The sequence below is a fragment of the Poecilia reticulata genome, chromosome 11, assembly GCF_904066995.2.
Source record: "Poecilia reticulata chromosome 11, P_reticulata-male-v2, whole genome shotgun sequence".
NCBI classification, from domain to species: domain Eukaryota; kingdom Metazoa; phylum Chordata; class Actinopteri; order Cyprinodontiformes; family Poeciliidae; genus Poecilia; species Poecilia reticulata.
This window is the reverse complement of record NC_088840.1, coordinates 23,642,498-23,666,294: the sequence shown is the minus strand read 5'-3', so window position 1 is coordinate 23,666,294 and position 23,797 is coordinate 23,642,498. Positions and strand designations below refer to the sequence as shown.

At 36.9% G+C, this 23,797-nt stretch overlaps 1 long non-coding RNA gene across 1 annotated transcript in view; it reads left to right on the top strand.

The window, feature by feature from the left end:
• Positions 1-23,190, top strand: part of LOC145553843 (uncharacterized) — a 49,797-nt gene extending 26,607 nt beyond the window's left edge. The window contains exons 2-3 of the long non-coding RNA XR_014089884.1: positions 20,213-20,282; positions 21,646-23,190. This is a non-coding gene — a long non-coding RNA (uncharacterized LOC145553843). The remainder of the gene's footprint in view (positions 1-20,212; positions 20,283-21,645) is intronic.
• The last annotated feature ends 607 nt before the right edge of the window (positions 23,191-23,797 follow it).

Genomic DNA, 23,797 nt, shown 5'->3' with positions numbered 1-23,797 from the left:
GACTTCCTTTAGTACATGACATTTGTAGATATCCTAGCACTGTCAGTAGAGGGCAGCAAGCTTCCAGGATGTCAGAACTCTGCAGTAGTTCCTAATCAAAAAAACAAGTGAGAACAAGAGAATATATATATATATATATATATATATATATATATATATATATATATATATATATATATATATATATATATATATATATATATAGATAGATAGATAGATAGATAGATAGATAGATAGATAGATAGATAGATAGATAGATAGATAGATAGATAGATAGATAGATAGATAGATAGATAGATAGATAGATAGATATATAAAATCTGCAACATTTGCAATTTGACTGTTCTCATCAATGTACCAGTCACTAAAACAATTCATACAAATTATATTTTTTATTTTTTAATTTAACATCCATGCTGCTTCTGCTGGAGAATTTGATCACAGTTAGAAGATTTACAAAGTCAAATGTTTTTTGATGTATAAGTATATCCCTCCTTAAGACAAAGAAGAAATCAAATGTTAAAATGTGTAATAATGAAACTTTCCTTTATAACGAAAATACCTTTTATTGATCTTTCATTGCTCCTTGAACTTTCTCAATTCAAAACATCTAAATATTGAAAATGAAAACCAGAGTTTGAACAGCTTTGTTGAAATGAGTGACCTTAAATCATGTCCTACACATGATTTAAAAATGTTTCAACAAAGCTTTATTGGGTTGGGTTAGATCCATAATGTACACCATTTTCTATTGAATATTCTGAATGCCCATTTTCATTCAAAGCATTTTTTATCTTAAATTCAAGTGGATTTTTTTTCACTCAACAATTGTCCATAAGGCAAGAAAATGTCAGAAATTATGGACAGAATTTAGATTTTTTTTTCACTCAGTTGTGCTAAAGAGGCATTTTTTTGGATACTTTGACTGATAAAATTGCTTAACCTTTCAGAATAAATCTAAAAACATCTGCCAAGAGCTGCTGTTGGTTGGCAGGTGAAACTGTTTTTGTATTGTGCACAAACTGGTTTTTAAATGACCTGGTAATGTAAGACAAGCCCATAAATCAATGGGATCATGACAGACAATGTATCTATCATGCTAAACAAAGAGAAATTAGTAAGATATGTCGGGGCTCGTAATCTTGGGCAAACCGGTTACTTCATATGTCACCTCAGAAAGCATCACAGGGAGGGTTTTTCTCTTTGGATCGTTTTGTAGCATTTTCTGAGTTCCAGATACTTTGACTCTGTGCCAGACAGTTTTAAGTTTTGCAGGAATCTCACTGACAAAGTAGTAAGTAAAAGAACTCCCAAATAATCATTTCTTTGCATTCCTTTTTTCATGATCCAAATTCATCACTTGCCAAAAACAATTAACATTGCTAATCATTGTACAACAGAGATGACTTTGTTAATCTGCACAGCTGAACGTTCTCTTTAATTTTCTCTACATAAACAGGTTAAAGGTCCACTGGTCTTGACTCTGGCATCCTTATTCACGCACCAGTTTGTTTGTTTATTGTTTTATATCATTTGTTTTATTGAGCTATAATTTAAACACAGAGCTGTTTCCCTCTAAGGAGCCTGGAAAGTGACACTGTATGTTTTATGTGCATCAGCAAGTTTGATCTTCTTTTCACCTTTTGCACTCCACCATTGATCCTTGCTTATCTCGGTGAAAGCCTTAAATTCCTTTTCCTTTTTCCCTTACATTTACATTCTGTATGAGAAGATCAGCTAAACCTGCAGCTTTCAAACTGTTTTTGCCTGAATAATATCTTTGCCTCTGCGTTTCTTTCAGTTTGCTTACCCATCGGTTACTCTGCCAACAGCTTCAGGCCTGTGTTCCTTTGAGGTCCTTTGCTTTTGTTTCTGTCGCTGGTAGGAGTAAAGAGAAGAACCATCAAACTGGATGCTTTGATGTTTCTGCTAGACGGGCATCTGTTTTAAAGAAAAGCTGTGAAGAAGACGGGAAGCATTTTAGAGGCAAGATTTTATTCAAATCAACCAAGATGTTGGATTTTCGAAAGAGACCGTCATTCTCACTTTCTGATTCTTCCACAAAGAGAGACTGCGTTTATGATCTTAAAATTACTTCTGGGGAGTTAGGTTGTCATCTGGAGCATCATTAGCCAACATGTTTGACAGCACAGAAACTTGTACTTGATTACAAATAAAACAATATTTTATTGTTTTTCTTTTATGCATTTAAACATGACAAATGTATATTTTGTATGCCAATTTTTCATTATAAATCAGGCTTCTTAAAGTAAACATATTAAGGTACAGTCTATTGTTACTTACACGGTTAAACTTTTGCAGTTCAGAGTTTTATAAAATATTATTCCAAATTAAATTTGTCTGTTTCATCATCACAAAACTGGAAGATTTATTGACCACTGTGTAAACAGCTGCTTTTCTTTCTGATTTAAGTACAACAGTGGCTATCCGGTTTGACTGTGTCATGTTCCTTTCTTCAAAAGCAAGATTCTGACATAGTTCTCTCATTGTTTACCTCCTGGGTTGTAAATGCTGCTGCTAATATGGTCCATATCCATGTCCTGCTGAGATGCCAGAGGATGCAGCAGAATTAGCTGCAGGACAAATGTGGTCATGTGAAGGTTAGTGAATGCTGCAGGATATGATCCGCTGACAGAGTCAAAAGTTGGCCAGAGAGGCTGCGTGCACGCTTTGAGCATGTAGATAAGCACATGAAAATACAAGTGATTCAGTAACTAAATGAGTGATCCATCACACAGTGTGTATCCATGTGCATGCATGGACACCGCATATGGTTCAATGTGGTGTGCACTTATGCTTTGGACACATAAATCTCTAAACAAAGTTAACTGTGCAAAGACTATCTGCTTCTCAGTGTGAGCAAGCAGCTAGTTCCTTAATGTAAATCATTAATTTCTATCACGACGACTTGAATTAAGGTTAATGGAAGTCTGGAGATGATGAATGGATGTCTGTGTAATGTCCTTTGATGTGATAAAAGCATGAAGCTGTGTATGGAAAAAAGGAGGATTTCACCTCATTGATTAAAAACTAAACACTCTAAAGGCAAGAAAAAATTCAGGAAGGGAATAACGGCAAAAGTGGAAACAAATTGGATAAAAGCATTGATTATAGACTGGGATGGAGATAGAAAAGGAAATGAGGGATTATCAGTCAATTCACTGAAAATTCAGGAAGCAACATTGCATTCAGTAGCTTCTGTTTTGAAACTACTCTTGTTAGAGATGTGTGTTTTGCTACGTCTTCATGTTTTACATGCATGACTTATTTTTGGGATCCCCTGGTTGTGTGTTAATGCACAGGATTCATGCAGTTTAAAGGGTTACTTTCATTTGGGAAGATAATTTGAATATAAAAATGAATTAGGTTTATTTACAAAACCCTTAATAATGCATTATTAGATTTAACTAAAAGGTGTAATAAAACAGAATCATGTCTCCTTTCATTAAATTTTACACTAAAGATATTTCAAAATACATATGAAACAATAAATGATTGACTCATTTTTGTTATGCTGAAGGCAACACCTCATAAAGTGTACATTTTATTTTCAACGATGCAAAAAGTTATTTTTTGTGAAATAAACATGGTTATGTTAGAGGAATGTTATGAAAGATTGTCATTAAATGTAGATAGTCAAAAAACGAGTAAACTAAGTTGTGGCAGTGCTGTTTAAAAAGCAGTTTGCGCATATATTCATTGGTAGCTTATGCTGTATTGGTGTATTTGTATTTGCTTTCATTAAGTGTATGAACAAACATATTCTAAATTAGACTGCTACGTTTTTGGCAGTTAAATTCCCTATGTTTCTCCAGAGAGTCTTGACTGTTCTTTTGCTCCAGCAGGGTCTTTTTTGTACAACAGCGCCACCTACTGACGTCTTGTTTTCAGTCCTTGGCAAAGAAATGATTCATGCTTCCAAAACATATTGCATAGGAGCTCCTGTTAAAACTCTAAAACAGTTGCTCTTCTCTGTTTGAACACAGAGAATGTGTGAATAGAATGCTTCACTCACACAATCGCAGTTTGAATGGAGCAGATTGTCATTCTGAGCAGCATGTGTGCAGTGTAAAATGCTATAAAACACAAACTTCACAGCTCTGCAGCTAATAAAGGTTAAACAGAAAGATTAGAGCTGTGGAAACGAGGCGACTGAGGAAAGTCAAATGCTATAGAGGAAGAAGGCATGCTGAGGTGTCCTCATCCTCTGCTCTGTAAGTTTTTCTTTTTAAGCAGAAAAAACTCATTATAGACACAACATCAACTCCATTAAGAATTCCTCTAGCCCATCAATCATCTTCAACATAGTTTTATTTAAAGCCGCTCCATTCAGAGCTTTAGGCCAAGTATTTAAAGGGTTGATTGAACTTTATTTATTGGCTCCCCCATGGAGGCTTGTAGCACTGTTAGTCAAGCGATTAATGGAGGACTTTATAAAAATTGAAGTTTCATCTTGTCTAAATCTTCATATTTTATTTTATTTTTAAATACCAACTTTAAGAACAGCATTCAGACTACATGTTAGGCTCTCTAAATGGGAGGAGAGTTGCTTAACTTATTATTGTCTGCATGTTGTCTGTCTGCGCTTGATGAATACTTAACGAGACAAAGAAATACGACGCATTTAAGCCACAAATCTGTCTATTTACATATGTGGGTCCAGCCAAATCTACTCATTAGAATTGTTTTTTTGTTTTTTTACTAAAATTTTACTTAAATTATATTTGGTGGCAGTTTGGAATAGAAAATGAGGCAAGAGGTTAAGAGTCATGATAGAATGTATACAGAAATGTTCATATTCATTAAAAAAACCTTGGTGGATAAATTCCTCCATTCATCCACCCATCAGTCGTACTAAGGTTGAAGCTGTTCATAAACCACATGCCATGCTCAGACTTGTGTGTCTAAATTACGCTGCTGCAGGCTACATAATGCAACAGGCAAACTTATTAAACAGGTTGTACCAGTTTGTTCCTCTGTAAAGAATGGGACAGCAGCAAAGGTGTTAATTGTTCACTTCTGACAAAGGTTTATGTAAAAAAGAAAACAATACATCAATGCTGTTATTTTAGCATTAATTAGTTTTTTCTTTCTGCATAAATAGTTGCTTTTCTGGTTTATCTAATCACAGTTAGATGAAGTACATTTTAGTACAAATGATGCCATTAAAATACAGAATTTTACCCTCAAATTTTTCATACTATGAAATTCTAGCGTGGCACTATTACTAGCTGTAACCAGGGATCTGTAAAAACGTATGTCCAGGATAAAGCAGGTGAATCAGTCCATCAAAGGCACCGTAAAAAGATGCGTGACAACAAATGTGCAGCATTGGGAGTAAAAAATACCTACAATAAAATCCCAATCTCTATATTCTAAAATGAGCTTGAACTTCTACATGAAAGACTGACTGATCTTCAGCTGTTGACCTTGAACAGCTGCTTGGCTTTAACTCTGTTAACCTTCCAGTTAAATTAGCTTCTTTGATGTTAGGGGGAAAAAAATCAGCTCTCATCGTTTTTTTTTTGTTTTTTTTACTTGCAAAATAGACGGGGGGCAAATCATGTCGACCAGCTGCAGATTTCTCAGAACCTGCACAGCCGTGACAATGTTTCCTTTGAAGATCAGGCTTTCATTACACTAAGGAGGTGCAGGGGTGACAATCATTACACAGCGCTGATAAAAGATGTGCAAGGAGTTTAATCATGCTACATTTGTTCCACATGATAATAAAGGTGCCACTTTTAGAAACACACTAATATTTTTAAGGATTAAATAGGTGCAGAAAAAGCTCCAGCATTTTGAGGCAATAATACGCAATGAGTAATATGCAGCAAAATAATTAGAGCAGAGTATCTTTAAATCTCACCTACAGCTTTTACCTGTCTGATACAAGCATTTGGAGAAAAATGAGGATTTGATTTTGATAAATAAAGAGAAAGCAACTTCATATTTATCGCAAAATAAATGATCAAGATAATACTGGGGTCTATGCTGCAGTGCTACTTAATCTTTTTCATATTTTGTAATGTTGCAACAACAAACGTCAACATATTTTATTGTGATTTTATTTGGTATCCCAACACAAAATGGGAAATCACTTCTACAAACAAAAATCCAAACAAAAATTGGTCTGCATATGAATTCAGACCAATTTTATCCAGACGCCCCTAAATGAGAGAGACCAAGAGACCCATAATCACTAAAAGCTGCTGAGATCCACAGCTCTGGTGGCAGAATCTGTTAACAGGACAATCATAAATTATGAATTTAAAGATGTAACTTCTGAGCACACTGAAGAATGTTAGGAAGAAAGCAACTGTTGAAATTCATTCATAAGAAGTGATAGTAAAGCTAACAATCAAAATACATCATGCTCAAAGTGAAAGATGATTGTGGCATAATTATTCTGTGGGGAAATAAATATGTTAGTACAATAGAGTTGAGGTGGAGTGGAGTTTCATCTTCCAACAGGACAAAAGCAAAAACCTAAAGCCAAACATATGTTAGAATGGTCCAGTCAAAGTTTAAACCTAGATACAGTCAAGGATAAGCTGCAAGACTTGTACATTTCTGTTCGTAGATGACTTCCAACCAATCCAAAGAAATGTGAGCTGTATAGCAAGGACGCACAGCTTTTGCATTTTGGAGTGCAAACCCAAAAGAGACATAAGTCAAGAGACCTGCAGCTTTTCAGCTTTAAAAGTTGTCCTACAATCTATTGACTCATTGTAGTTTTCTCCTTTAATTCATTTGTAATGATAAAAGTAGAACCATATTTCCTTTTCCTTCCACATCCCTAACATGGACTACTTCTTGGTAGTCCATTGCCTCAATAAAATACATTAAGAGTTGTGATTCCACCCTGACAAAACCAAAAAAAGCCTAAAGGAGGGTGAGTATTTTTGCAAGATACCTTGCATCTTTAAATATTTTTAAAAGCATTATTTTTGTCTGTTCGATATTTTTACTTGCACTTCAGTGAAAATGGACTTCATAAAAAACTGAAAAAAAAGAAGGTTGCTATGGATACAGTTTTCTGCCAAAAGCAGCTTCTTTTAGGAGTCTTAAACTATACACTATATGTATGAACGTAGTTGCAGAGCTGGGCTATTATCAGATATTTGTGTGTGTGTGTTTTTTATTTATCTCTCATGTCTGGTCTTTGTAACTCATGCATTATTGTGCCGGGCTCCCTCCTGGTTCATCCATTAGCACGGTGGTGATGATGAACTCCTCTTTAAAGTCTGATAACGCCTGGCTGTCCATCAAGCAGCCTGAGCTCTATTAACAGCTGTGTGCATATTCTGCGGAGGGTAATACAATCAGAGATTCCTCAATGAAAGGTAATGAGTCGAATCATTGTTATTAGGCCCTTCCTCCCAGACAGGGACACACAGTCACATTAACACGTTCACTAATACAAACCTGCAGATTAGACAAACCTCAAGAGGAACGCTGATAACACACTATTACTATAAAGAGATCATTTCATAAGAAAAAGTTAGCTTTAAAAACCTGCACTTAAACAAAGGAGTTGACTCACTTTACCTTTTTGTAACAAATGTTTTATCTGCTTTTTATTTCATTGTACAGTCCTTTTCTGGGCAGTAGCATCTTTATTATACTTGAAATTAGCAGGGGCTGCTATGCGTATGAGGCGTTAGGGTGTGTCGTCTGCTGTCAGTAAGAACCCAGATAAGCTTCATCAGATAAAAGTAAAATTGTTTTCAGGAAGCAAGAAAAGAAGTCTGACTCATGTCTGTTCGAGCATCAAACACTAGCATAATCTGAATGACTGAAAATCTACACAAACAAGCAATTAGATCAGTTAAAAAGCATGATACGACCGGCAGTGGGCGCCCGTCTGTCTTTAGAGAAGTTTATTAACTGTTTTGTTCTTTATCTGCAGTCTACAAACTGCAGTTATATGCATTGCTCTTTAAATCAAACATTATATTTGCTTTTGTGAATTGTATTCAGGGATGCATTATTCAATATGCAAACATGTCCATGGTATTTAGACGTTTTTGTTTGTTCGTTTATCTCAGTTTACTGTTTATCCCTTGAACGGACATGTCAGTTTTAACACGTCAAACTTGATACAACCCAACCTGGTCTAAAAACAAGACCTCCGAATTAAAACTTTTAAGACTTCTTCCAACACATAAATTAACAGATGGTCAAATTAACAAATATTGTGCGCCTGTTTGTAGAGGAAATGTTTTAACATCTGTCTTATCCGTCGTCTTGCCTTTGCAAAAAGGAAAATTTTATTTTTTCCCAGATGCTCCCCCCAGACTCAGACACTTATTGTGTCCTAAAAATTCACGGCCACTTAAAGCATTTGGTCACCCACTCCAAGAACAGCCACAGAGTTACTGATTTCATCTGGCATGCTTGAAATGATCATAAAACACTCTTCTACTTGGAGTGGCTCTTTGAGGAGCTGAGAGCAGAATTGAGAGACTGTCAGTAGGAGCAAAAGAAGAAGAAGAGTTGGAAAAATGGCCATAAAAAAATACAAAAATCCTTGACTTAGAGTTCAGTTACACTTTTTATAGGGTTTGATAAAATATAGATTTGTGCTCTAGTTTTTCTCTGATTTTTGCAAATTTCTTTTCATCAACCGTCATTGCTCAAAAACAAAGTGCTTGGATGCCTAGTATGTTTATATGAGTTCTTGTTTGTCCTTCAGACTTAGAAATTTACAGTTTTATAGATTCAGTGAATTTGTGTTATTTGTCATGTCAATGACGGATTAAAAGTGCTTCTGCTGTGTGTTTTTTTTATATGGTCATGTACCTCTCCTCTGCTTTGCAGCAGCAGTTATTTATTGTATGCCCTCACCAACAGCTGTAACGTAAACGCCATTCACACTTTGCTTTATAAAGCCACAGCATCCCTCTAATTTCTCTTAAAATCTCCCTTTGTAGAGACAAAGGGAGGTCAAATGGGTGACTCAGAACGGCAATAAATAGATGAATTATGAAGTTCAACATTTATGTCTTTTAACCTCGTCCATTAGTTCAAATTTAGATTTTATTTCATCTCATGAATAGTTTACAGTTTTCATTTTCACCAGGGAAATGGGATTGTTACCTTCACTTTCCTGACATATTGATGGAAAAAGCAGCCGGCAATAATTAACCAATGGAGATTGTCGGATTATATGAAGAAATTTTAGAAACGTTGCAGAAAACTGCAACGTTTCTGATATTGTAACAATATTAGTAAGAAGTTAGCTTGATAATGTGGCATGTATGAAACCGATATTATATATGATTTTTATTTGGTTTTGGCAAAGGTGATCATACCTTTCTTAAAAAAAAGTAAATAAAAAATGTGCAGCGGTGGAGGGCAGAGCAGGTGGATGAGGAGATAATCCCGGGGAGTCAACTGGGTGAGATTATCCGGAGAACTCTTGAAGACATACAAAGCTGCTCAGGTGAGAGATCTGGAACTGGGTTCAAACTCTGTAACCTTAAGCAAGAGAGCACAGAACAGGTAAACACTTGGGACAAGAACACGAGCAAACAGTGATCTCAGAAGGCTAGAAGTACCAGAAACTCTGGCGTCGAAGTGCCGTCAGCCGACAGCACTTCCTTTAGAAGCTGGTGACCCACAGGTGCGCAAAAAACACACTTGCGGAGTATGCTACACCGGCCGCGCTCCAGACGCCATCTGGTGGAGGACTAGCAGTGTTGCAGGAACAGCAGATCCCAGCAATTTGCTTGGTATTTGATTTTTGAAGGGGCAGTATTATGTGTTTTCCAACCCGATAGTATCATTTTGTAGCACAGTCAAGTAGCTATGTTATCTAAAGTTGTTATAAAAATTGTATATATTTTAAATCAAATATGACTTAAATAAATGTAAGTAATTTAACGGCTTGAAATTGGGCCTCTGTCTCTTTAAAAACTGCTCATTCTGAAACTTTGCCTTCCGGAAGTCATCAACATCTCTCCTCTAATAACCTTTTAACTGCATTTGGATCAGCATAGCACTAAGAAGTAGCTAGTATGAGTTCAGTAGTTGCACTGGGTGTTTGCTAATTGTTGCTGGCTAGTCTGAAGGAGCTGAGTGAGGGATGTGGGGGAGGGCTTCTCTGTGAGGCAGAAGCCCCTATTAAATATGAAAATGGGTAGTGTTAAATCTTTTTCAGTGTTGTACTATGTATAAAAATGTGAACTTTTTCAGTTTCTAATCATTGAACCACTTGTCATTCTGATATGCATCTCTCTTTGGTATTCTTGAAAAGTTGCAGAGTGCACAACATGTATCCAGTAGGTTTAAATGTTTGCTTTCCTGAACTGACAGTGTCATGGATCTGCTTTACAGCTTGCTGTTTTCTGCTTAGATCCTTATTATGACTGCTGGCAGAAAGCCTTTGTCTCTGCATATGTTTCGACACACATGCTGAATTAAAAATAATGTTCTTGCACAGTGCCTAGTAATGTCCCCTACTCAGCCTCTGCCCATCCACATCTACACCCTACAGCCTGCTGCTTAACTAAGCATAATTGTGTAAATAAACTTTTCAATTTGCAAACCTCTTCCAAGCCTTCATTAGTAGATAAAAGGTAGAGAAATCAGTAAGGACCCGGACAAAAGAGCAGAATTCATATTTTATCACTGAGAGCCTTATGGTCCTGTTGACCTTTACTGCTGTGACGGTTGCTAGTACTGCAGTGCATATTAACTGTGACTTTGAGGAGATTTTTTTTCCTGATTTAAGGTTAGTTTACACAAAAAGTATCCCAAATAGGTAGTTAGAAGCGGTAGACATTTGGTCTGTGATAGAGATCTGTATTCTACCAGCAAACCGCAGTAATGCTTGTTGATGACATAATCAGTTGGCATCAAAATAATCAAAATATAAAGCAAGCAGGAAGCAGCAGAGACTGCAAGGGAAGAATTTATTAAAAAGGCATGTGCAAAAACGGCAATTATCTGGACCTGGTTCAGGTATTGAGTACCCTCCCATATTCTTAGCATGACACATAGGAGGAGCAGATGTGAGTCAGACAGCGGAGGAGTGGTTTGGGGGGACCAGAGGGATGTCCCATCAGCCTGTCAGTTCCCGAAACCACGCAGAAAAAAACTTTGTTTTTGTGTGACCCCGCTGGGAAGCACACGGGGTTAAAGCTTTCGGGGTCCAATGGGCCCCATCTCCTAAGACCGTGGGAGGCTTAAACAGTCAGACCAGGAGCAGAAGATGTAATCTGAACAGTGTGTGGGGTGACAGTTCTTGTGCAGAGAGGATATATACAAGCAATTTGTTTTACCACTTTAAAACAAAGCATGTGCTTGGATAGCAGGAACGTCAAACATTGTTACCGACTGCAAGTTCCAGTAACAATGCAGGGACAAAAAAGCAGGATTTGACGCAGACATGCTTTACATTAAAGTTATCATGTTTCCATATAGAGATATATTTTTTTATTGATTTAGCCTTGATTTGACCAGGTAGTCAAAACTGAGATTAAGAATCTCATTTTAACAATGGCAATGATAAGTAGCAAAAGAACAATTACAAAAAAAACTACCTAAAAATAGCTTTATGCGTGGGTTCCTCCTACAGTCCAAACACATGACTGCTGCAGTAAATGAGTATGTTACTTTTTCATTTCTATTGTAAGTTTTACACCAAAAATATAGCGTGATATTTATTGCTCCTGCCACCCATCATAATACATATCTGCACATGAATTTTTGCCAAATGCGCATCCCTAATCCCAACATAAAATATGATTGAAATGAGTGATAGGAACACTTGGGCTAGTAAAAAGAAACTTTTATGTCTGAAGCTTCTTATTCACTTTAAATATAAAGTGTAATATTCTGTAAGACTAATTTTGAAAATGTTGAGAAAAACAATTTAAAACACATTAGCCACACAGCTTATTCTTTGTCACTCAGTGTGATCCTCGCTTTGTATACTTGCAGAGATGTTTTTGTCTTTATACAGATAAAAACACATCAGAGACTCCAAATATAAACAACTTTGAGAGGATGGATGCTACAAAAGTTTGTATTTCAATCGATATAATTTTCTTTTTAGATAAGAAATTAATAATAGACTTTTTATTTTGTCATTTGGCATTTGGTTATTATAAACAATATACAGGCAGAGACAACATAATGAAACACAGAAACTGTAAATTTGCATTTGCAAAGTAGCAAGAAAACATGAAAAAACTTATTACATTTGAAATGAAATTTTTATGTCTTTCGAACAAGTAAAATGCCAGAGGGAAAAAAAAAAAAAATTAAGAAGAAAACTTGATGAAGTTACAGCTCTGCAGAATTGCTGCCTTAGCGTTTCTCCATTTAGTCAGAGGGAGTCTTTCTTTATTTCTGCTAAACAGATGACTGGACAAAGCATATAAGTAACGTAAAACTAGATTATAACACTAAAAAAATACATGTGGTTTCCTCAAAATGTGACACCAGTGTTACACCCTGACCCACCTACTGTTCCTGAGGAAAATATCAGTCCATGGTCACCTTTTAGGCAGATGATACTGTAAATAAAACATACATATCACCTAAGTGTAGTTGCCACAAAGATTTATTTAAAATAAAAACTATTGTAGGGAATAATCTTTGCAAGACATAATATCACTCTTTGACATAATTTGATCACAATTTGCTTAAATGTTACAAAACTCACATCAAAACAATTAATGTCATGCCACACTATGCAGACTCTCTTTCTCCACTGATGAAGATTCACTCACCTTGGAGAGGCTGCAATTACAGATTTTTTTTTTTTTTACTAAATAGGCTAATATTTATTTAACCACTGTGGGGTGCTCATACATTGTTTGTAGAGCACTACTAATAGGCTAAAGTGATCATACAACCAATAAATATCAGAAAACAATATAAAAAATGGTAAAACCACAGACACAGGACAGGATATACTTCCTGAGGAGGCTAATATCATTAAACCATCTGGGGATGTTTTATCAGTCTGTGGTCACCTGCTTTCTGCTTGAGCCAGACCTCTCCAGGATGGAGTAACTGATCCGGCTCACTGGTCGGCATGAAGCTGTGAGAGTGAAAGAGAGGAGAGCAATGCGCAAACTCCAGGCTGATCTGGACAATGATAGCCACCCTCTGCACGCTGTCATCAGCAGTCAGAGAAGCCTGTTCAGCAGCAGACTGATCCCTCCAAATTGCAGAACCAAAAGACTTACAAACTCGTTTGTCTCCCATGCCATCAAGCTGTTCAACTCTCCACGGGCAGGAAGGAGAGCCAGAACAGAAGTAGAGGGGGACTGTAGGACTGGGATGTGGTCAGTCTGTTAGTAACTCATTCAGTCAGTCTGATTAAGTCTTTTATGTTTTTAGGTCAAATACTAGCAATAATCATAAAATCCAACAGGAATTCATGAGATATGACTGAATATTATGTCTGCCTGGCCTTGTGTTTAGCTACAGGTATTAGCTCAGCAACACTGGAAGTTTTGAAAGTTGAAATACACTGCAAAAACACAAAATCTCACCAAGTATTTTTGTCTAGCTAGCTTCTAGTGCAAATATCTAAGCAAATTTGAAATAAGACAAACTTACGAGTAAATTTTAGCAAGATATATAAACATGTTTAAAGTAAATACTTCCTTAATGTTGATGAAATGATTCTAGTTCCATCGGCAGATTATTTAACTTATAACTAGACATTTTTCCCACATTATAAGTTAAATTGCCTGCCAATTAACTTAAGTCTAGTAAAATATTTGCACTAGAGACTCCAACACAATTACCTGGTAGGATTTTGTGTTTTTGCAGTGTGAAAAGATTTAAATGGCAATAATTTCTGAACTGTAGTTTGAATATGTTGTAAAAGTTTTTTTTCATAATTTCCATTTATTACAAGTCATAGCATGTAATAATGTAAATATCTAAATAATTCCTTCTTTGTGTTTTTCAGCTTATAAGAGCTGTCTTTGCTTTTATTTAAGCTCTGTCACTCAGTATCTTTTAGCTCCAGATTCATTTATAAAATGTAATTTGTCTCAGCACTAAGGTGACTTTCCGTGGTTGAATTCAGACCTAAAATGCATTAGAGTAAATGTTACCTCTGGGCCAACAGCCCAGTCCTTTCAAAGTTTGAAAAAGTTGAAAGTTTCATAAAACGGACAGAGTCGAGATAAATTCAGTCCTTTGGGAGAATGACTCACTGTCAATCTCGGCTTCCTTTTCCCTCCCTGAACCCGTTGTGGAGAAAAATTACGTCCTCAATAACCATCATATGATTGTGGGACCACTGTGATGCAAATCGGAGCCAAATAACCTTTTCCTGCCTGGGCATGAGCCCAAAGATCCTCAAGTCCCATCTCCCGTGTGATAAGAGTCGTTGTAGGCCATTCCACAAACCATTAGCTGTGGATTGATGGGGGCTCCCGACTTCCAGTTATTTGATCACAGCTGACCAAGGACCAGTAAAGAGGGCTCGTTGTGGCTTTTGTTGTTGCACAAAGCAGCAGTAATAGAGGAGTAAGCTCCTTAAAAAAGTCTTAGGCACGTGTTGTACAGAAATCTCAAGTTTGCAAGCCTCAGTGTGATAAGAGTTAAATGCCATATGCCCAGTGGAGTTAAAGTTTTCTATTCTGCTGTTAATTTAATACAGAGTTTTCATAAAACACAGTAACTACAGAATTAGCGTAACAAACAAATAGTTTTCCAAATTATATCAAAATGAATAAAAGATACAAAATTACATTTCTCACACCTGTCATTTTTCTGTAAAGCAGAACCTCCCTTCTGGTGTCAGATGATCAGCTTCTGCTGATGCATAAACAGTAAGAGGACTAAAAAACAAATGAGTTCAACTCTTTGCCTGAAGCAGTGTTTCTCCACCAGCCTCCATCCAGACTCTCCGTTTTAACCAGCTTCTCTGTAGGTGAAAGGGTTGTCTCAGTCCTCACCCCTTCTGTTTGGGTTTTGGCTCAGTGATGAAGTCTCATCTGCTCAGGAGATGTTTGTGCTTTTAACATAAACTGCCATATACAGTCCTGGGTAAGACCTGAACCTGCTTCTTATTGCTGCAAATCCCAAACTGAACTTGCATCACAATATTCAAAAATCCTAAACCTAGCCTAAACATATCCACATAAACCACCAACACTGCTTCAGAATATCTGTTTAGGTGCTGAGATTATAATGTGCCAATCCACTAAATAGAAAAGTGGCTAATTTCTAACACAATTATTTATACATATAATAAATGCTTATGGGTCTCCATTAATGCTACATATTGTCAGGTTACAACAGGTTTGGCTTTAAAAGCCAACTCTTCTCTGCTCAGGTATTCTGCTCAGTTCATGTCAAGAGCTCTGGTTTTCTAAGGTTGCCAAACTTCCTTCTCGTCAAGTGCTAATAATTGCTGCCTTTCTTTTCTCTTTGCCCTCCTACTTCTCCAGTCCCTCTGAAACACTGATTCCTTTTCAAATCCACGTTTTGCACTGCAGGTGTTACTACAGCAAACTGAGGGCTTCTACCGACTCTTAGCTGTCTACCATGTTTAATGTACCAACCAGCACGTAACTGGATGTCTCCCAGTAACCCATGCATCCTGCATTCTACCTTACATGAGAACAAAAAGAAATAATCCCTTTAGTATGCAGCGAGTCCCAGGTAATTAATCTCAAAATGCACAAATAACAAAATATTCATTTAGAAAAGGCTCAAGTTGTAATACTTTTCGAGATTTTGTTCCATTTTTTGACAAAATCCACATTCCAGCCATGCAGTATTACTGTTGGAATAACCACTGTGTCAGATTGAATTATACAATGTTATGGATGAAACTGCACTATCAGTGTTATTTTCTCCATTTCAGGGAGAAACATTGGTTTTTCTCTTGTCAATGATTATCACAACTATCTCTGCAAATCTGTTTTCAGTCAGCTGGGTTTACGTAATTGTCTTTATTTTTAACAGAGGTGAAATAGATGTAGACATAATTAGGCAGTAGACATATAGTTGTAGTCTTTGACCAGTTTTTAAGAAGTTGAAGCAAAACATAGGGTGAGGTAAAAGCATAAGCATTTCAAACTGTTGCACACTGGCACTTCACTTAACATTAACATGCAAAGTTGGCAGCACGTTAATAATGAGCTGTAATTCTGCCTGTAATTCAGACGAGGTGGGAGGTGGGCTGAAAATGAAAGCTGTTCTGAATGACAACATACTAAGTGTTTGTGTTTGTGGTGGAATAAATTAAGCCCCATGCCAAATGATCAAGCATCGCTTGGCTGCTTTCTTTTCAGTCTGCAACAGTTTGTTGTGCATTGCCCAGCCGGAGGCGGCTATTTGGTGCTCCTCCAGGCCAGCTGGTGCACGGGTTCAAGCTGTTAATGGCAAATTATCATTCTATTAATCTCTGTTAATGCTGGGCCTTTGTCAATGCTCATTGCTGCGCAGAAATTCAAAGTATCTGAAAATGAAATCCCTCCACACCTTTGTAACGGTGGATCATTACTCTGCCTTGTTAGGTTGAGGTTTTCTAAATGAGCCAGGACTGACTGTCTTCCTGTGGCGGAAACACGGATGGCAATGGAGGGCAGCTGACTTGAGACCAGAAAGCCTGGCAGATTGCTCTCAATGTGATGTCTCACTAAGTGAAGAGAGTAACTGATTTTACGATTGCATGAAATCCTCAATGACAATCTTCATTCGAAATTTGAGTAAAAATTTATTTATCTGACTTGAACTGGTTTCAATTCACTCCTGATTCTGGTTCATTGTTTAGCTTTTTGTTGTTTTTAATACTTTAATGCTTCAGTTGTTAAAGGTGCCAAGTTCTTAAAGATAATTATTTCTTAACATAACGCTTTTTGGACCCAAACTTAATAAATATATCCAAGTTAAAGGTTGGAAATTGGCAACATTTTCAGTGTGAAATGCTGCTACAATAAAAAAATGGTTTTACACAGTAAACTGATTTACATGACATGTCAACAAATCTTCAGCTGGCTGTACAAATGTGTCAGGGAAGTTTTGTCTAAAGCCAGGGCTCCATAAGAAGAGGTGAAGTTTTCAGTAAAGGATTAGGTCCAAGACTAAGGTGTGAATTGCGTTTAAGTTAGGGTTAGGCATGTACTCCTAATGGTTAGATTTAGTGTGAAGGTCAGGGTTAAACTATAGGAGATAAATGAAAAATGAATTGAAGTCAATGCAAAGTCTCATTGAAGATAGAAAGACATAGCATGTGCATCTGCATTTATTATGTGTGTGTGAATTTGTCACCAGGAGGTGTAAAGTTTTTAGGACGGTAAAAAGGGTAGAAACCTCGCAACACCCTGAAGGCTGCAGCAGCCTTAGGCAGACAGGCAAGTCCCCAGCAGCAAAATATCCCTGCTTTGTGTAGGAGAAACACCCCAAAGGCATTGGCTCCCCACAGCAACCAGATCAGGACCAAAGGAGGGAGGGCATCATGCTGTCCCACTCGGTGAGAAACCCAAGGGACATGAGGATACAATAGATCAGACACAGCCCCAAGAGCTGGGGATGTGTCCAGCTGTGGTATTTGTGTTAACTTCGCCTGCTATTGAAAGTTCAACTTGCAGTGGAAATGCTCTCCTGAATACATTACAAAATAGAGAACCAGCCCCATCCTCCTTCCTGGTGATGCATGCAGGTCTATGTTGAAGTGAAATGGTGGCTAGTTAATTTTTAATGAAACATATTTATTCAAATACATTTGACCTCTTCTTGTCACTTTAACACCGAGTTGTGGAAAATATACACAATAAAGGTTACTGGGGTGGAATTGTCTAAGTTTATATTTATTCATGCAGTTGAAGTGTTTTGAACCAGGTTAGCAATAATAATGTAATAAAGTTTGCAAAGTGGGGTTCACCAGCTCTAATTCATTCATTCATTCATTCATTCATTCATTCATTCATTCATTCATTCATTCATTCATTCATTCATTCAATGGTCAGAGTCCATACTTTGTTACAAAATATGCATTGCCATCACTTTTACAAGACATGACTGGCATTTAGTTACCACAAAACATTAGAGGAAAATGGACTCTGCTGCATCTTAACGCCATTAAGCAGCAAACAGCAAGCCAGGTCATTTAATTTGAACAACCACCCAGACAAAATGGCTCAGATTAAATCACAGATGCACCCAGTGCCAGAAGACGGAGAATAAAAAAAACAACAAAATGATTGGAGTAGGCAGAGGGCAGTCAAGCCAGAGACCAGCTTGCAGCATCTTCTGAGAGGAGCTCTCAGCAGGCAGCTGGTCATCAGAGCAGCTGAATCAGTCGAACAACAGCCTGCACAGCGACATGCAGAACACAAACTCTATGTGTTGTAATATCACTGACTACATTCTTGGATTGAGTAACCTCATTTGTTGGTTTCTCACATCAATTGTATGGTCAAAAGTGACAGTAAACTACCGTACTAAGTAATTATTTTTGCACACATTATTTCTACAGCTAAATACTGTACTATTACAATACCTCCTAAAATTTACATCCAACAGTGTCAACATTATTATCTGTTTTTTAAATCCTAAATCAGTCATTTTCCCTGAATTTTAACCTGTTGCCATGGAAAATATCTAGTAGACTACTCAATCTGTAATAGAAATTATTATAGAGTGCTGAGTTAGCATATTCAGCCTAAGACCAAAAGATTTTACATTTTATTTCAACCTCAAAAAGAAAGCGACATAATTCTACGCTGATGAACAACGATAAAACCTTCCTGTGAATACATAAAATGCTGTCCTCTCCTTCAAAAATGCTGAGTTGGCAGACTGAGCAAGAATAGCATGTGTTAAAAAGCTGTTCTGCAGACCCATCAAAGCCCTCTGCTTAGGATATAGCATTAATGCACACATTGCTTTGTGTCGTTCGTTGTTTCTGCATTCATGATAAACATCTGTTCCTTTACCTGCGGTGCGGACCGTTTTACATGAGAGAGCATGCTCTGTTCTACATCTTTTGACAGATCTGTAGTTCCACATTGTCTCTGCAATTTAGGACAAAAACAACTTTAGGTCTGAGCCTTGCAAAATCCTGTGAAATTATTCAAGTTACCGAGACAAATATTTCACCATCTACTTTTAAAGGTTACTGTCACATGCATCCCTTGGTCTCAATTGCAACATAAAAAGAAACCTATAAAGGGTTTGCGTAAGAGTTCAGAAGTGTTTCGTCTGGCTTCCATCCGTGAAACAACTCGACGAGGGGCATTGAATGACTGAACTGCCAAAACTGTAATAGCTGCAGTGCTGATCAGAGGATGAAAATAGAACAAGAGGACTATTTGATGAGATAACACAGCCGTAAAGATTCATCCAATTTTATGGCAATATACAGCTGAGATGATGACATTCTTATTCCATTCACCCTGTTGAAAACATTGTGAGTGCATATGTTTGTGTGTAAGTGCAATGAGGTGTTAACTTGGTTGTTTCTATTTAAGTTATGCCTCTAAAATAATTATAAACTACTTAATAGATTATCTTTTCGGACACTGCATGTTGTTATCAAACATTGCTCATTCCGTTCAAGGTATAGATTAAAGTTTTCACATTTTATGCATATTTAATCTGTTAACAAGCTTTTGGTTACATGTGAGACAGCAATTTCAGTTCCAATGGCACAAAGTTGTACACAAAATTCATGTAAAGCATTGTGGGAACGTGGACTCAGTAAAAAACTAGCTCCAGCACCGTCTCCGTTTAAACAATGAAACCGCTTTGCTTTAAATCCTCTAGAATATATTTTAAAGCTGCACAAGTACAAATGTCTTGTTTTCAAGCTGAGGCTGGTGAAAAACAGCGATATTCAGCTGAGTAGTGGAGTTTACTCTGTTTATGATACTTATGTGGAAAGCCTCACTGGAAATTGTTACAAAATCCTAGATCTGAAAACTATTCAATCCAAATGAGTTCTTAAATTAAAAAAGTAGTTTTATGTTAAAGTAAAACTTAAAAGTTATTTTATTTTTAGCTTTTTTTAAACCAAAAAGAGAAACCAGTTAACTCATCTTCCTGACAATTTGATCACAAACAACTGACCTTTTGTTTGTTATGCTGCCAAGAAAACTCAAGGCCAGTTGTTTGTGAAGTCTCTGTTGTCATTAAACCCATCTATTTTATGCTGCACATTAACCACCTATAATGAGCTACTCTATCATTCTGTTCTCCCCAGGGAATGATCTGCAAAATAATATGAATCAGGAAAGCAGGAATCCATCGTTGGGCAGAGGCTTCAGTCATAGGTAACGTTTTCAAAATATAAATCTAAAGATTTTTCTCCATTACTCCGAGTCATGTGAAAAAGCGTTTGCATGCTTCCTGAGTTCCTATTTTCTTGCATGCTTGCCACACTTGAGAGTTTCAGAACATAAAACCAATTTAAATGCGAGTCAAAGACAACATAAGTAAGCACAAAATGCAGCTTTTAAAAGTGATTGTCTCAAGAGACTTAAATTCTCCCTATGAAAAATATCCTGAATATAGAGGAGTGAAGGAAAACATTATGTGAAAACTATTCTTGGTGCAATCTATACCATGGACAGTTTATCAACTGAAATCAGCGACAGAGTACATTTGATTTCTGTCCAACACCCAGGAAGATTTGTAATTTAACACTGTCATCTAAAGTGTTGACTCTTGAGTCTTCGTTTAATGTGTGTAGGCATTGGGTTTTATTATGGGAGACATGCTGCCAAGGCCAAATGGTGTTGCACTGATCCCATTGTGCCAGACGACTATTGTAAAACCTTTGAAAGGCAGTGACACCGGGCCTCTTCAGCTTTCTGCACTTATATTTGTGCTGCAATAAGGATGATAATAAGGAAAAGTACTTTACAGTGAAGCCGGATGTGTTTTTGACACATTTTTTGGGGTCAGTTTTCAGACAGTCATTTAATATGTAACAGCAATGAGCCTAGCCTCACATTCACCTTAAGAAGAGTTTAATATAAAAGCAGATTTATCAGCCATTATGGTCTTTCTATTCTGTTTTAAATGTTTATTTATTTTAAACCAGTCGGTCTCACCAAAAGAAACCCCCACAGATCAAACTTGGGTTCATGCACATCAACAGAATAACTTCCTGATACCATATTTCTTTTGTTTAGGATATCAGTATATATTTCATTCATTCCATACATCTGTTTTGCAATCAGGCATTGCATTTAAATAAGTTATTGATACACTAAATATTAATTTAAATCACAGAACATGATATTAATAACACTCCACATAAATGTTAGTCTAAATTATAATTATTTTGTTTGATTAGATCTGGTCTGATGTCAGCATGATTGTTGAACTGGGATTCAGAAAGATTGCTTTGTCTCATATCCATTAATATGTATGTGCTGAAGTGGGGAATAACATTAGCTCTCGATGTTTTGTCAGTCGGAGCGCATCAGATCCGTCTTTGATCACTCTGAATCAGATTTCATCACAGCAAGTTCATTACAGCCTTAGTTTTGTATGTCCTTGAAAGTAAAAGTGCTACACTGGTTATGTGTTTGGAAATATTATGAGAACACATTGAGAAAAAAACTGATTATTTTCTTCTAAAGTATTTTGCAAATGTAGTTTTTAAATCTTTCTGTTTGCTTCCCATAGGACTTTTCTCTATCTCTACTCCAACTGCATCTCCTGACTCAAGACGCTGCATCAGTGAGGATTCCTGAGGGAAAGACTGGGGTCTTGTTGCCCCCAGGTGGCTTCTATTCCACCTGATAGCCACCTGGGGTATATAAGGTTGAGCCAGACGTCATTGCTGGCTACCGTTTGGTAGATCAACATGAAGCCTGTTTACAGAACTGCTTTAAGAAAGACTTTGACTCACCTTTTGCTCTTTGTACCCTCCATATTCAATGCACACTGGACCCTGTCTGTTCCTGTGTCCTCTCCTTTGTGTGGTCTTCCTGGAGACAAGCTCTCATCCGATCCCCCCTGTTCACCCTCCTCCTGGGATGTCATGACAGCCTGCGTCCCTCCTACCGTATTCCCTCAGCTGGAACATTGGCTTGACTACAAAGTCTGTTTAAAAAAAAGTGTTCAGCATCAGTGTTTGCTACAATTAAAGTTTAACCTATAGGCGTAGTTGAAAAATATTAATGTTTAGTTAATTAAAGGCCAAATTGTCTTTAGGTGTGTGTGTGCATAGTTGTTGTACTTGGTGTTACAACTGGGATGGCCTCCACTCTCACCCAACAAGCCTACATAAGTTTAAACCAACATGAAGGAGGGATGCTGAACCTTGTACATGAATTATGTCAGCATCCAAAGTTTTTCAGGCAACACGGGAAACACTATTCCAAAAATGATGAATGCAATTTCAAGTCTGTCAAGAGAAATAAAAGCCTCCCGTTCTTTCAGAGACATTTGAAGAAGCACTGACAACTTGGAGTCTACTTGTTTTGTCCATCATAAACAACACTGAAGGCTCAAGACATGTAAAAGACAAGGATTTTTGTGATTAAAAAGTGCCTTCCACCAAACCTTAAGTTTTTTTATGAATTTTTTTGCTGGTGTCTGTAATTTATTTAAGGTAAGACAAAGGAAATGGGAAGCGTAAACATCGGGGTCACATTGAAGAATCGGGCACAAAAACAAATTTAGCCTGACAGGAGAAGATTACTAAGCTGCTGCTACAGTGTTGCTTATCTTCCCTTGCATGTTGGTTTTATATTATTCTAAGGCAGAAAAAAATAGTAAGCATTTAGTACATTCAAATCCTGTCATGTATGTGTTCCCTATGATTAACCACAAGTTTCGTACAGCGTGTGTGTACTGGATGGAGGAGGTAAAATATGCTGTTTACCGCTACGTAACAACTGTAAAATTGTTTTGCTGTGACATCACTGCCTTTCTTTTCCACATTTAATGACTGCCCGGACATCTAGAACTGAAAGTTCTATGTTCTAAACACAGCCTATGAATTCCCTCAAGTGAGTAAATAAATATTTAAATTAATTAGAAATAAATAGCTGTTTTTAAAGTCATTTCAAGTATTTAGGAAGCTGAGGTGAGTCCATTTTCCTCTGTGCAGCATGAGTGAATAGTGTAGTTTCAGATTGAGTAATGTTACCATGTGATAAATGCTGTTTCAGCAGAATGTTTAGTATGTATATTATTTCCAGGTTGCAATGTTCAAGCCATGTAAATGTTCATAACATAGTGCTAGCCTGCGTTGTGCTGGGACATCAAATTATGTACAACACAGTTTCAGATGCTAAAAATCTTACTGTATGCCATTGAAACGCAAAACTAATATGTGACATGAAAAGTTGTATTTTAAAAAAGTCAGAAAATATCACAACTTTGGCAAGTTGGATGCAAACTGACATCATGTTGTAAGAATAATGCAGTTCCAGATGAAAGGAGAGGGAGGGAGAATCTCCCACTGAGTGTTTACATTGCCGGGGGTGGAGCAGAAACATCGGATGGATGATATGGTTGAGATGGTCTTAGACAACCCAGAGGGAATGCTGTCTGTAAAGCTGAGTGACAAAATCATCTTGCGAGAACAGAGGAAGCAGACAAATTATTTTAGACAAAAGAAATGAATAAAAACATACTTGGTGATTAAATAATCTACTTCAGAAAAATCTATACACAAGGCAAAGGAAAATATTTGTTTTTTTACCATGCTTGCAAAGAGAAGAAATAATTGTGCACCTTTACAGATAAACTTCCGTGTCTTTAAACCAAACAAAAAACACAATATGCAGCACTTTATTTAATTTAGCCGACACACATTTAACAGCCA